Source organism: Petaurus breviceps, unplaced genomic scaffold, assembly GCF_028583685.1.
Source record: "Petaurus breviceps papuanus isolate PSGF00001 unplaced genomic scaffold, PetGlider_PUasm1.0 47, whole genome shotgun sequence".
NCBI classification, from domain to species: Eukaryota; Metazoa; Chordata; class Mammalia; order Diprotodontia; family Petauridae; genus Petaurus; species Petaurus breviceps.
In genome coordinates, this window is record NW_027186349.1 from 4,174,813 (window position 1) to 4,188,599 (window position 13,787).

The 13,787-nt window shown below is 32.1% G+C and overlaps 1 protein-coding gene across 1 annotated transcript in view; it reads left to right on the plus strand.

Annotated features, from left to right (window-relative positions):
• CDH18 (cadherin 18) overlaps positions 1-13,787 on the plus strand; it is a 1,599,127-nt gene that overhangs the window by 207,144 nt on the left and 1,378,196 nt on the right. The window lies entirely within an intron of this gene.

Genomic DNA, 13,787 nt, shown 5'->3' on the forward strand with positions numbered 1-13,787 from the left:
GCTGGTTCCTCTGACTTTACTCAGCATCAATTCATGTGTTTTCTGTTTTTTTTTTTAATCTACCTGCTTATCATTTCTCATAGCACAATACTGTCCCATTACATTCACAAACCACAACTTGTTCAGCAATCCCTCAATTGATGGGCATGCCCTGAAGTTCCAGTTTTTGGCCACCACAGAAGAGCTGCTATAAAACTTTTTCTGCATGTAGGACCTTTTCCCTTTTTTGAAGATATTTTTTAGGTACAGACCTAGTAGTGGTATTGCTAGATTAAAAGGTATGCACAATTTGATTACCCCTTGGGCATAGTTCCAAATTGCTCTCCAGAATAGTTGGATCAGTTCACAACTCCATCAATGTCCCAATTTTCTAAATTAATTGTTCTTCAAATATTTGACAAAATTCACTTGCAAATTCATCTGGCCCTGGAAATTTTTTCTTAGGGCTTCCATTGATGGTTTATTCAATTTCTTTTTTCTAAAATGGGCTTCTTTAAAAATCTCCAATGTTTATCAAATTCCTTTTATGTCATATTAGCCCGTGTAATAGTTATAAGGAGGTACCCAAGAGTTGCTTTAATTTGCATTTCTCTAATCAATAGTGATTTAGTGCATTTTTTCATATGACTATAGAATGCTTTAATTTCTTTATTTGAAAACTGCCTATTCATATCCTTTCACCATTTGTCAATTGGAGCATGACTTGTATTCTTACAAATTTAACTCAGTTCCCTTTGTATTTGAGAAATGAGGCCTTTATCAGAAACACTGGCTGTAAAAATTGTTTCTCATTTTCCTACTTTTCTTCTAATCTTGATTGTGTTGGTTTTGTTTGTGCAAAACCTTTTTAATTTAATGTAATAAAAATTATACATTTTGCATTTCATAGTGTTCTCTATCTCGTTTTGTCATAAATTCTTCCCTTTTCCATAATCTGACAGGTAACCTCTTGTTTGCTGTCCTATTTTGCTTATGGTATCACTCTTTTTATCTAAATCATGTACCCATTTTGATCTTGGTATAGGGTGTGAAATGTTGGTCTATGCCTATTTTCTGCCATATTATCTTCCAGTTTCCTCAGTTTTTTATGAAGCAGTGAGTTCTTATGCCACAAGACTAGAGTATTTTGTTTTATCAAATATTAGATTTTTGTAATCATTTTGTAATCATTAATAATTTAACTACTGTGTCTTGTGTACCTATTCTATTTCATTGATTTACCACCCTATTTCTTAGCCAGTATCAAAAAATTTTGATGATTGCTGCTTTATGTAATAGTTTTAGATCTGATATGGCTAGGTCACCTTCTTTTGCATTTTTTTCTCTTAATTCTCTTGACAATCTTGACCTTTTTTTCTGCCTGATGAATTTTATTTTGTCAGTACTTTTTCTAGCTCTGTAGAATATGATTTTTAGAATTTTGAGTTGTATGGCACTAAATTTGTCTCATAAAAGGAATTTGGTAGAACTCCTTTGCCTATTTTTCAAAAAATTTTGTATAGTATTGGAATTAATTGTTCTTCAAATATTTTGTAGAATTCACTTTCAGATTCATTTGTCCCTGGAGATTTTTTTTTTTTGGTAGGGAGTCCATTGATGGCTTTTTAATTTTTTTTTTCTAAAAAGAGGTTATTTAAATATTATTTCCTCTTCTTTTAATGTGGGCAATTTTTTTTTTATGAATAGTCATCCATTTTCACTTAGATTGTCAGGTTCATTGGCATACAATTGGGGAAAATAGCTCCTAATCATTGCTTTAATTTCCTCTTCGTTGGTAGTGAATTCACCCTTTTCATTTTTGATACTGGTAATTTCATTTTCTTTTTTTCTTTTTTTTAAAGACCAAATTAACCAAAAGTTTATGTACTTTTTTCATAAAATGAGCTTTTTGTTTTATTTATTATTTCAATAATTTTCTTAATTTCCCTTTTATTAACCTCTCCTTTTTGTTTTAGAATTTCTATTTTGGTATTTATTTGGGGGTATTTAATTTGTTCATTTTCTAGTTTTTTTTAAATTTTATTCCCAATTCATTGATCTTTTGTTTCTCTAATTTATTCATGTAAGCATTTAGAGATATAAAATTTCCTAGAAATTTTGGTATGTTGCTTCATTATTGTCATCCCCTTTGATGAAAGGAGTTACAGGAAGAAACAGACAAAAAAGTATACTAGTGGGGGACCTCAACTTTGCCCTCTAAGAAATAGATAAATCTAACCACAAAATAAACAAGAAAGAAGTTAATGAAGTGAATAGATTTATAGAAAAGTTAGACATGATAGACCTTTGCAGAAAACTAAGTGGGAATAAAAAGTGAGAATAAAACTAACTGGAAATAAAAATTACTTTTTTTTCTCAGTGGTACATGGCACCTACACAAAAACTTACCATGTATAATGGAATAAAACCCTCACAATTCAATGCAGAAAGGGAGAAATATTAAATACATCCTTTTAAAATGATGATGCAACAAAATTACATATACCAAAGGGTCATGGAAAGATATATCAAAAATTAATTTAAAACTAAATAAACTAATCCTAAAGAATGAGTGGGCCAAGCAAGAAATCATGGAAACAGTAATTTCATCAAAGGCATGTATACCACTTGGTGCATATGTACTTAGTATTTCTGTTACTTCATTGTCTATGTTCCCTTTTATCAAGATGCAGTTTCGTCCTTGTCTCTTTTAATTAGATTTCTTCTTTTTTTTTTTTTGCTTTTGCTTTGTCTGAGGTCAGGATTGATACCCCTGCTTTTTTTTTCTTCAACTGAAGCAAAATATATTCTGCTCCAGCCTTTTACCTTTACTCTGGGTGTGTCTTTCTCTTTCAAATGTGTATTTTTTGTAAACAATATACTGCAGAATTCTATTGTTGTTGTTTTTATCTATTCTGCTATTTCTTTTCACTTTATGGGAGAGTTCATGCCATTCACATTCACTATTATGATTGCTTACTATGTATTTCCCTCCATCCTATTTTCCCCCCTTGTAATACTTTTTCTCTCTCCTTTGACCTCATCCCTCCTCACCAGGGTTTTGCTTCTGACCACTGCCTCCCCCAATCTTCCTTACCTTCTATGAGCACCCCCATTTTCTTCCCTTTCCCCCCATACTTCTGCCCTCCCTTCTGTCCTACCTTCCATCAGCCCCATCTTCTCTACCTCTAATTGGTTAATCACATATCCCTTAGAGTCAAGCCATAGTTTCCTAGGAAACTGCTTCCCCCATGTTTTAGATCACTGCTTTAAAGTGAACAACTATTCACATTTGCCAAGATTCATATAAGAATACTGTCTAACAAAGATATTATAAAATAATTTTCAACCAGAAAATATAAAGCTATATGTTTTAACTATTTTATTTTACTTATAATTTATGTATTCTCATTTTGTTTTATTTTTCTTTAATTTAGCAGATTGAGAATAGAACTTGTCAGCAAATTTAAAAATGAGATCTGGATCTGCCATTAATTAGTTATATGACCTTGGACAAATCAATTCATTTTCTGCACCTCACTCATTTTTTTTTCTTCTATAAAATGAGAAATTTGGACATTAAGAATTCTTTTAGTTCTAACATCTAATTTGAGATATTTAAACAATTACTCAAAGAACCTTTGTTGGTTTATTTGTTGTAGGAATTTATGATGAGTATCCCAGATTTTCTCCCTTTACAAATTTTACTGTTGTCCATGGACATGCAGAGTATGTGAAGTAATTCAGCTGGGATACATTGCACAACATATCCTTGGGATCTTGTGCTGAGAGGAAGGAGAAGAGGTAATGAGAAAGCTCCTCTAAGGGGTACCAGTATACTAAGCCACCTGCTATGCATTTTTAAAGTTCTGATATTAAATATTTATCCTTTGTACTTAGTTTTCAATTGGTAAATTTTGGCTATTTAATAAGATCTCAGTAGGTTAAAGTCAGAGTTTATTCAGTTGTAGATATAGGAGAAATTAAAATTCTTTCTTTTAAGGTGTTAAAGAATATATTAGCTTGTAACAGAAGTTACATCAAGTTATCAGGAACAATCTAATGTAACTACTAAAGTTTGGCACTTGCCATATCACAGACTAAGAGGAGTCCTTTGAAACAAGAACAGGAAATTACATCTGTTCTTTCTTTCCAATTGTTTGTATTTATAATAGGGATAACCTTTCCCTCTTCACTCCACAAAAACCAAAAACCTTTAAATATGTTCTCTATTTTAAATATTGTTTTGGGTAGCTCTTAAGCCAGTTTCACTGCTAAATAATTTATTTGAGATTTTTTATTTATTTCTTCTGCTTATCTTTATTGACTGTTTCTCACAAGGATAACTGCAACTGCTTTTAAAGATAAAATGTTACCTTTGACTTTCTTAATTGATGGAATAATGCATTTTGACATAATCTAGAGATTTAACAACGAACTGTCAAAGACATGCAAAGAGAAATAATATTGACCAGGCATTTAAACACATTGAATAAAGACTTATTTAGATATCATATGTCTCAGAGCATCTGAATTATTTATTTCTTAAACTGAAAATTAGAAATCCACAGTGTATTTCAAAACCTAACATTCAGAATGAATTAGGGAAAAAGTGTTTTTTCCCCTTTTGTTTTGTGGAATTTCTACCTATATTTTAAACTCATTCCTATAATAGCTAAAATTTTACCTCCTGCAGGAAATTTTCTGCAAACCCCATTGATTTTAAAGCCTTTTCTCTGTGGATTGTCTCCAATTTATCCTTTATGTAGATTGTTGGTACATAGTTGTTTGCATGTTATCTCTCATATTAAACAATGAACTTCTGAGAACAAGGATTCTTTTTATTATTATTGTTATTATTATTTTTGCCTTTCTTTGAATACTAGTACTTATCACAGTTTCCAGGAAGAGGGTAGAGGCAGGACAGAGAATAAGAATGTGCATAGTACCAGAGCTAATTCTAGTCACTATGCAAATTGTTTTATTTATCTTTTTACAAATGTTATCTCAATTGATCTTTATAACAATGCTGTGAGGTAGGCTTCTATTATTATGCCTATTTTTTAGGTCTGAGGAAATTGAGACAAAAATTAGCTGAGTTTAAGTGATTGAGATTCACAAGCTAGTAAGTGTCTGAGGCCAGATTGGAATTCAAATCACCCTATCTCCAGGCCCACTGGACTACCATCTTCTAGGTCTAAGAATTTATTAAATATTTATTGACTGCATGCTTATCTGACTAAATCCTGGGTTCCTCAGAAAATTTCAGTTGGGTTTACTCCCTCCTAAAAATACAGTTTCCTCATTTATAAAATCTAAATGTATGATGGGAGCAATGATATTTTGAGTTTCAAGAGGCCTAAGTTTTATTCTTGTTTGGACCATTTTTATGTGATCTTAAAGAACGTACTAAAACTTTCTGGACCTAAGTTTCTTTATCTGTGAAATATTTATTTTACACTGATATTTATGAAAACAAAAAAAGAAATATGTAAATTGAAGTAAAAGTCATTATATAATCAGAAAGAGATTATCAATTGTGAGTTTATCAATTCTAGGTTTATTTGTAATGACAGATTTTAACTGCTGATTATGTTAGAATATATAGGCTTGGTCAATGAGAGTTGTATATTTAGGCATAAGTAGGATTACAACATATTATTGGACTGGGGGACTTGATTATGAGAAGTAGCCTAAAGAATATCACCTAGGAAACACATAACCAGAAAAATTATCATAGGAATTTGGGTTTAGAGTTGTATAGATTGCCTAATCCAAAACTTTTATCATGAGGATGATGAAACCAAGGACAAAAAAGGTTAATTTCCTTGCCCAAAGTGAAAGAGACAAGATCCAAACCTTTTTTCTGTTGACTCCAGATTTACTGACTTTTCTCCACTAAACTACATTTCCGTCTACCTTCCCTTCCCCACAAAAAAAAAAAAATTAAACAAAATAGTATTTATGACCAATGAAAAGTAGCAAAAATTATCTGACAAAGATAATCTATTCATTTGTACCTAAAATGAGGTAGTCATATGACTAGAGTAGGAATGATAGATGTTATACTAATACCAACAAAATTTTAAAAGACCGAAAGTAAGGGTTTTGACATGGTAGCTGGGTGCTTTCTGGAATATTTCTTGAATAACTTAGTCAAAAATGAAAGAATGTAAAGATTTAGATCAATTGAATTGATTAAGAAGTTAGGAAGTATGAATGGGCTTTGTAGGAGTCCCTACTTTATTTTGATTCTATATAATTTTAAAGATATATATGAATGATGTAGTTGAATATGTATGAGTGTTATTTCTTTGGCATATGTTGGTTTGTGAAGCTGACAGGTCATTACCTTCCAGTAGGCAATTTTCTAAGACTGTATGTCGTAGAGAAGGTGCCAAATTGCATTGGTAGAAGAAATTTGCTCATATGGTAGGTCCCTATATAGATGAAAAAATAGGCTCAGTCTCTTTCCAGTTCTTATCCTTTGAATACGGCATAATAGATGTATATTTCCTAAATCCAGATGATTGTCTTTGGTGAGTTTGTATTTACTTTGCAAGCTCAAAATAGTATATAAGTATGAGTCATTATTATAGTTGTTTTAACTCAATAGTTCATATTAAAAAAAATCCTTTGCAATAATAAAATTCAATAGTAGAAGGAAGAGAAAGTTCCTGTAGTCACATTATAGAAAAATAGAAATAACATAACTCAGAAAAATTAGACAGACTTCCCTCCATTCTTGCTATTAATGGACCTTCCCCTACATCTGAAAATAAATATGCCATTTATGCATAGGAAGTAAATCACTATCCCCCATTATAATTTCACAAATACTCTTTTTTTCTATTATAGATATACTTTGTTTTGTGGCCTCATTTTGGACCACCAAACTGACCATATTCTAAACATATAGTGCAGATGGCAAGGAAGATTAGAAAAGGAAATATTCTTGGATTGATTGCATTACCAGAAGAGCAATTCAGAGTCCATGCCTTTTTGATGATGACATGCTTCCAGTTAGTGTCATCTTCAGATATGGATGACAAATTATCTTAATTGAATTGTGGGGAAGTACAAAGTGATTTAATTTTCTCCAAACAACCAGTTTGTCCTCTTCACCCAGGTGAAGGCTATATGTACAATATCCACTGACATGTACCAAGATTATTCTGCTCTCCAAAAGTAAGCATAACTAGTGCTTTTTGCTTACTACTAGCAAAAACAATACAAAAATAGATTTTCCCTTCACAAATACTTGCTCAATTAGATTAAATGAGCTCACATTGCTGTAGTTATAACTGTCACTCATTCCCTTTGGTAGCCACAGAAAAAGCTAAAGTTTGACTCATATAATCTTGAGTTGAAAGGGACCTTTAAATCCTTCATTCCACACCATACCTGAACAACAACAATAACCAAATAACTATCTGCAACATCCTTGACCAGCACCTCTTTGGGCTTTGCTTGAAGATTTACATTAAAAATAAATCCACTACATATCATGACAGCCTTTTCTGTTTTAAAAAGATTTGTTTTTATTTCCCTTTAAATGAAACTGAAATCATTCTCTCTGCAATTTCCAAAAATTCTACTATTTTCCACCATATTTGATCATTTGTTTTTAATTTGGCAATTAGTGTTGTCCATTCATATTTTATTAGAAAATAAGTAAAACTTGCAGATTTTTTTGAAGACCAACAAAAGCTAATTATGCTTTCTCTACTATACTCATGAAATTGATTTTTGAGCTGATGTGTATAATTTCACACTTATTCCTTTTAAATTTCAACTCATTAAATTTGGCATGGAATTCTAACCTATAGTTTTGGGCTACTGACTTTCTCTCCTAGCATGAGAGTTAATTTTCACAAGCTTTGATTCATATGCAAATTCACTGTGTATCCTGATGAACAAACTAAGCAGAAGTCTGATTTGATTTAAGAATTAGAAGAAAGAATTATTTAAAAGAAATTTAGGACTGCTTTTACAATAAGTAAGATTTTTGGTAGGGATACACTGGAGCAGATATGAGTCAGCATCCCTATATGCAGCAAGTAAAAGTCCCATAAAAAGTCCTGGGCCAATGGCTCAAATATTTCTACATGTTAGATCCCAGATTCCTTGCAGCTGAGGACATGATGGGATGGGGGAATAAACAACCTTGAATGCAATATATTCCCCTGGATATCTACCCTAAGGTTTCTGCCATGGAAAACAATACTGAAAAGCCAGTTGTTTATGTCCCTTCTGGGGTTAGAACGAAAGTACTGACTGGTTTGTACTTTAGTTTTTTTTTTTTTTTTCCCCACTAAGATTCATTTCCTATAGGTTGGATAGAATATAGCCAAACCTGTAACCATCGACTTGGGGCTTTATTACTGTTCCAAGATAAAATCCTCCCTAGCTAATCTTTTATAGATTTGCTGGGGGAAAAAGTGAGAGACATGAGCCTGCCTTTTGTGGAAAAGTTAGGAATTGAGAGAAACTTATTTGTGGAGAACTTAAACTTATACATAAAGTGAAACTCCAGATATAAAGAAATGACATCCATATGGGCAGTAGGTAGGGTTGATACAGTATTAGAGGGCTGTCTGTGTGCTTTTGGTCAAGTCATTAACTTTTGTGAGTTCTTTCATATAATTTAAAATAAGGAAACTGGCACAGCTTCATTCAAGCATTAAAATGCTGCCATTAGTGCTTTAGGAACTAATCTTATTGCAGGCAACATATAAATTGAATCATAGCAATATTGCCAGGCTAAAATTTATCATAACTCTGTCAGTATCCACCTAGGCTTCATCCAGAATTCCATGTAGATGTGACCAATCTGTTATATATAATTATTTATTCTGTGAAAGCCAAAGTGATAGATAGGTACTGGGGGAAAAATATCTACCACTGAGAGGTCAAAGTCTAATTGTAGGTGGATATACGCACAAATGAGTATGAAATCCTTCCTTCTCTTCTTTGAATATTCAATCCCAGCCCTTCATATTCCATGAAGACTTCCCCAGTTGTTCCAGTAGAGGCTGAACATTGACTGCTCAAATTTGATTAATATATTTTATCTGAACCTTTCTTTTCTCCCTATCGAAGACTACCTCCTTTATGCTCGTTTATGCTAACTTTAAATGCCATTGCGACTTAAGGATACACATTCTTTTTTTTTTAAAGATTCAGTAATTTTAATCCATTTTATGTGGAATTTAGCCATATTCATTCATGCTAGCATCCCTTGAAAGTATATATTGCTATACAGGATAATGGGATTTGTATTTCATTCCCTATTTCTATTTATGTTATGGAACAGCAATTCATAACAGTGATAGCTTTGTGTTTGATAATTGATTCTCTTTTCTTTAACACTATCTATTACTCCTTTCTGTCAGTCTTTTTCAGGGAACATGAATTTAGAATTCACCTATGTTCAAAAGGAAAATGAAGCAGTTGAGTTAGGTTATTTTTATGTACATATAAAATAAACTAGCTTTGAAGTTCATTGCTGCTGGCAAAATATTCATTTATTATAGAGTCACTCACTTATAGAACATTGGATTTAGATGACTATATTTTAAAGTCAGTTTAGCTCAGATGAGCTTGACCATTGGCATTTCCTTTGTAAGTAAGGGAATACTCATAAATATTTCAGGATAAGGAGGTCATTCTATTCCATCTACTCTCAAATCCAAAGTCAAACTGCTTATTCATAAGAATGTTAAGTACTTTACCCTTTGATTACTGAGTCAAAAACACTGAAATATAATGGAAAAATTTGCCTTGAGAACAGTGGGGAATTTGCCTAGTGGTCTTCTCCATTTCCCTGGCCCACCACAAGAAAAATAAGCCTAATGTCAGTTGGTCAAGAATCATTTATTAAACACCAGCTGTGTGGCAGAAACTGCTAAGTTCTGAGGATACAAAGGAAGGCAGAAGAGTCTCTGCTCTTAAAAATTTTGCAGTCTAATGTGGATACAACATGAAAAAAAAGTTTGCTTAATATTATCAAAAATTCATTTTGGGTACATATAAACAACAAATTTAAATATGCTTTTTTATTGCTAAAACACAATATTAAGCGTTGTGGAGCGTTTATAGACTCATGAGAGTGTTCCTGATACATTATACATATTAATAAAATCCCTTTTCATTCATATCTGTCTTCTATTGCATGCAACCTATGTTCAACCAGTTAGTTTTATATCAACTCCCCAAGCTGTGGGATGTTTTGAATAGTTTGAAGTATTAAATGAATTCAAATGTATTGCTTCCATTCCCTATGAATCTGTTACTGGACTGTTTCCTGACTATATATATATATATATATATATATGTATATGTATATGTATGTATGTATGTATGTATGTATGTATGTATATTCATTATTCCTTTAATGGTGTTTCGTTTTTAATTGCCTTTCTAAATGACTTCTGTAGTTTAAGATGGACCTCAAAATCTCGTATTTTCTTTTCCAACTAAAACAGTCCTTTTGCAATAGTTTTTAAGGATAAATAATTCCTAAATCTACCACCCCCTTTCACTTTATTACAAGTCTTTGAGAATTCTTGGTCTTTCAATTTTTTGGCATCTATCACAGACAGAGAAACCAAATAAGAAAAAAAATATATAGTGACATTTTAAGCCCCCAGATTAATGTTCACTAGAAAGTGAAATCATATGGAAAAAATCAAGGCAATTTTGCATCAAAAAAATAAAAGCTGTAAATGAATGTCATTGCCAAATGTCATTTTGTTTTACTTTTGGCATTAGTCTTTAGGAAAAAGTATTCTTGTGGAAAGGAGAAAGGAAAGGAAGATTAACATTATGTTCCTGTTATTTCTATTGACAGATTATGTTCAAAGAAGATAGCCACATTTGTAGGAGTTAGAATGGTGAAAGGAAGTTAAATAATGTGGTGTAAGAGCTGCTCAGCTGTGGGGTATACACAGGAGCCTAATGGTTAGAAACTTGGGCTTCAGTTTTAATTTAAGAATTCATGAATCTAAGAATGTCTCATTTTACATTGCAGAGAATTATCAGAAAGAGATCTGTGTTACCACAACAGAACTGAAACAATCAATAGAAGCAATTAACAAGTGTTTCTGGCAACTTGAAATGTTTCTTCATTTTCTAGAATTGAAATGAAATGGATCTTCCTCTATCTTTTATTTCACCTTGCCTGTGGCTAACTATATAAAATACCATATAGAAACAGTCTGGATGGAGGGACTTTACAAAGATATAAATGAGCACCATCTTTCTGTGTGTGTTTATACATGTATTTTGCCTTAATTAGACTTATGTGGCCATTTAAAACCTTTGTTTTGGTATCTATATAATACTTCTTATGATTTCCTAGCAGAATCCTTTGAAAAGTGAAGAAGTCCTAAATTGTGAATAAATGGCAGAGATAATAGGAAACTGATAATAATGAAATTTATGATGACAGTGTTGTTGACCAGAGGCCCATAATGTTTGCTTTTTCCTGTGACGATTCCACTGACTCTTTGACTTAAAAAATAAAAACAAAAGCAAACCTCAGACAGGAAAATTTCTATACATAAAAGAGCAAATAACTTTGTCTCTTCCTTTTCTTAATCTTTTTTTTGGGGGGAGGTGAGGGTAATATAAGATGTCTAGATTCCCATTCTTTGTTCTGTTGAGTTGGCTGTGTGACAAAGCATAGATTAATAATGTAGGATCCACCTCCCTGATATCTCAGGGGGGAAATGATTTTGCCTATTTCAGTTTTGTAGTAAACACTTGCTTTATGTTCAGTCTTATACAGCTATAAATAGGAAAGACAACAAGGTTTAAATAGTGACAGATAAACATTGAATTCAGGACAATGGATAGTATATATTTTTGGATATGAGAGCATGGTATTTTTCATAGTCAACAATCATAGATAGATATAGATAATGAAGATACAGATGTATAGATATCTATATAGATAGTTATAATGCTATAGAGAGATAAATATGGTTACACATATGTTTATGTGTAGGTATATACACAAATATCCTTATTTCTAGATTGATATGGATACAAACTTATATAAAGTATATATTATTATGATAGAGATTACATATATAAATTTTATATACTATCATTATAGAACTATATCCATATCAATCTATAAATAGGGGGACATGGAGTTTGGAGGGTGATACATAAGTTACATTTAGAAGTCTTTGAAAAATGGAATGCCCACTCAGTATGTTGATTACAGGAAGCTGTCATCTTAAAGGACTTTCTCCAGAGAATTGCTGAAGGTCCCTGTTTCTAGGCCCTGTCTTTTTTTTTAAGATTCTAAAACTTATTTTACTTTATTTTAAAATTTTATTTATTTATTTTTAGTTTCCAATATTAATTTCCACAAGATTCTGCATTACAAATTTTCTCCCCATCTCTCCCCTACCCCCACTCCAAGATGCAGGCATACTGATTACCCCTTCCCCCAATCTGCTCTGTCTTATATCCCTCCCAATCACCCCTCCCCCTTACTTTCTTGTAGGGCAAGATGGATTTCTATACCCCATTGCTTGTATAACTTATTTCCTAATTGAATGTAAAACAAACAAACATTTTTTAAACATGTTTTTTAAACTTTGAGTTCTAGATTCTCTCCCTTCCCCTCTCCTCTTCCAACCTCACTGAGAAGAGAAGCAATTCAATATAGGTTATACATGTGTAGTAATGCAAAGCATTTCCATAGTAGTCATATTGTGAAAGAGTAACTATATTTTCCTTCATCCCATCCTGCCCTCCATTTATTGTTTTCTTCTTTGACCCTGTTCCTGTTCAAAAGTGTTTGTTTCTAACTACTCTCTCCTCCAATTTTCCCTCCCTTCTATCATCCTTACTCTTATCCCCTCCCCGTCCTACTTTCCTGTAGGGTGAGGTACCCAATTGAGTGTGTATGTTATTCCCCCCTTAAGCCAAATCCAATGTGAGTAACTTTGACTCATTCCATTTCACCTTCTGGCTCTTCCCCTCTATTGTAAAACCTTCTCCTTCTTTCTTTACTTGATATAATCCATCCCATTCTATTGCTTCCCCTCTCCTCCCAATATATTCGTATCTCACCTCTTAATTTTATTTTTTTGATATCATCTCTTTATATTCAACTCACTCTGTGCCCTCTGTCTATCTATACATGTACATATGTATATACACACATACGCATATATGCCTATACACATATGCATATACATGAATATAAACAGACACCCACTTATAAATACATACATATACATGTGTGTATATATACATATATACACATACATTCATATGTAATTCCTTCAAATCTCATAATGAGAAAATTCTCATGCATTACAAATATTTTTTGTAAAAATTTTGTATCAATATTCTGCAACATCATTCTAGGAATGCTTAAATGCAGACTTGTTTTATACATACACACATATGTATATGTATATTTGTGCATATGTATAGTTATAGAAGAGTAGAAAAAAATACCCAAATAGTTGATGGGTACATAAGAGGGGAGCTCAAAAATTAATCAACATAACTGGAAAGTGAAATTTATGCCCAAAGGCCTTTCACATATAAATTGTGTGTTCACTGCATTTGTCAATTTTATTTTTACCTCCCATGTTCCATCTGGTCACCTTTGGCAATTGCTAGATGTTAGGGGATGTTGTTATTGTTTAAAAACATTAAGTATTATATCCATAGATTGTTTGGAACTGATAACTATTAAATGTTTTCTTTTTTCATCAGTACTATATTTTAGGTAACTGGCGTGTTTGTGAACACTATGAAATAACTTATGCATCCAT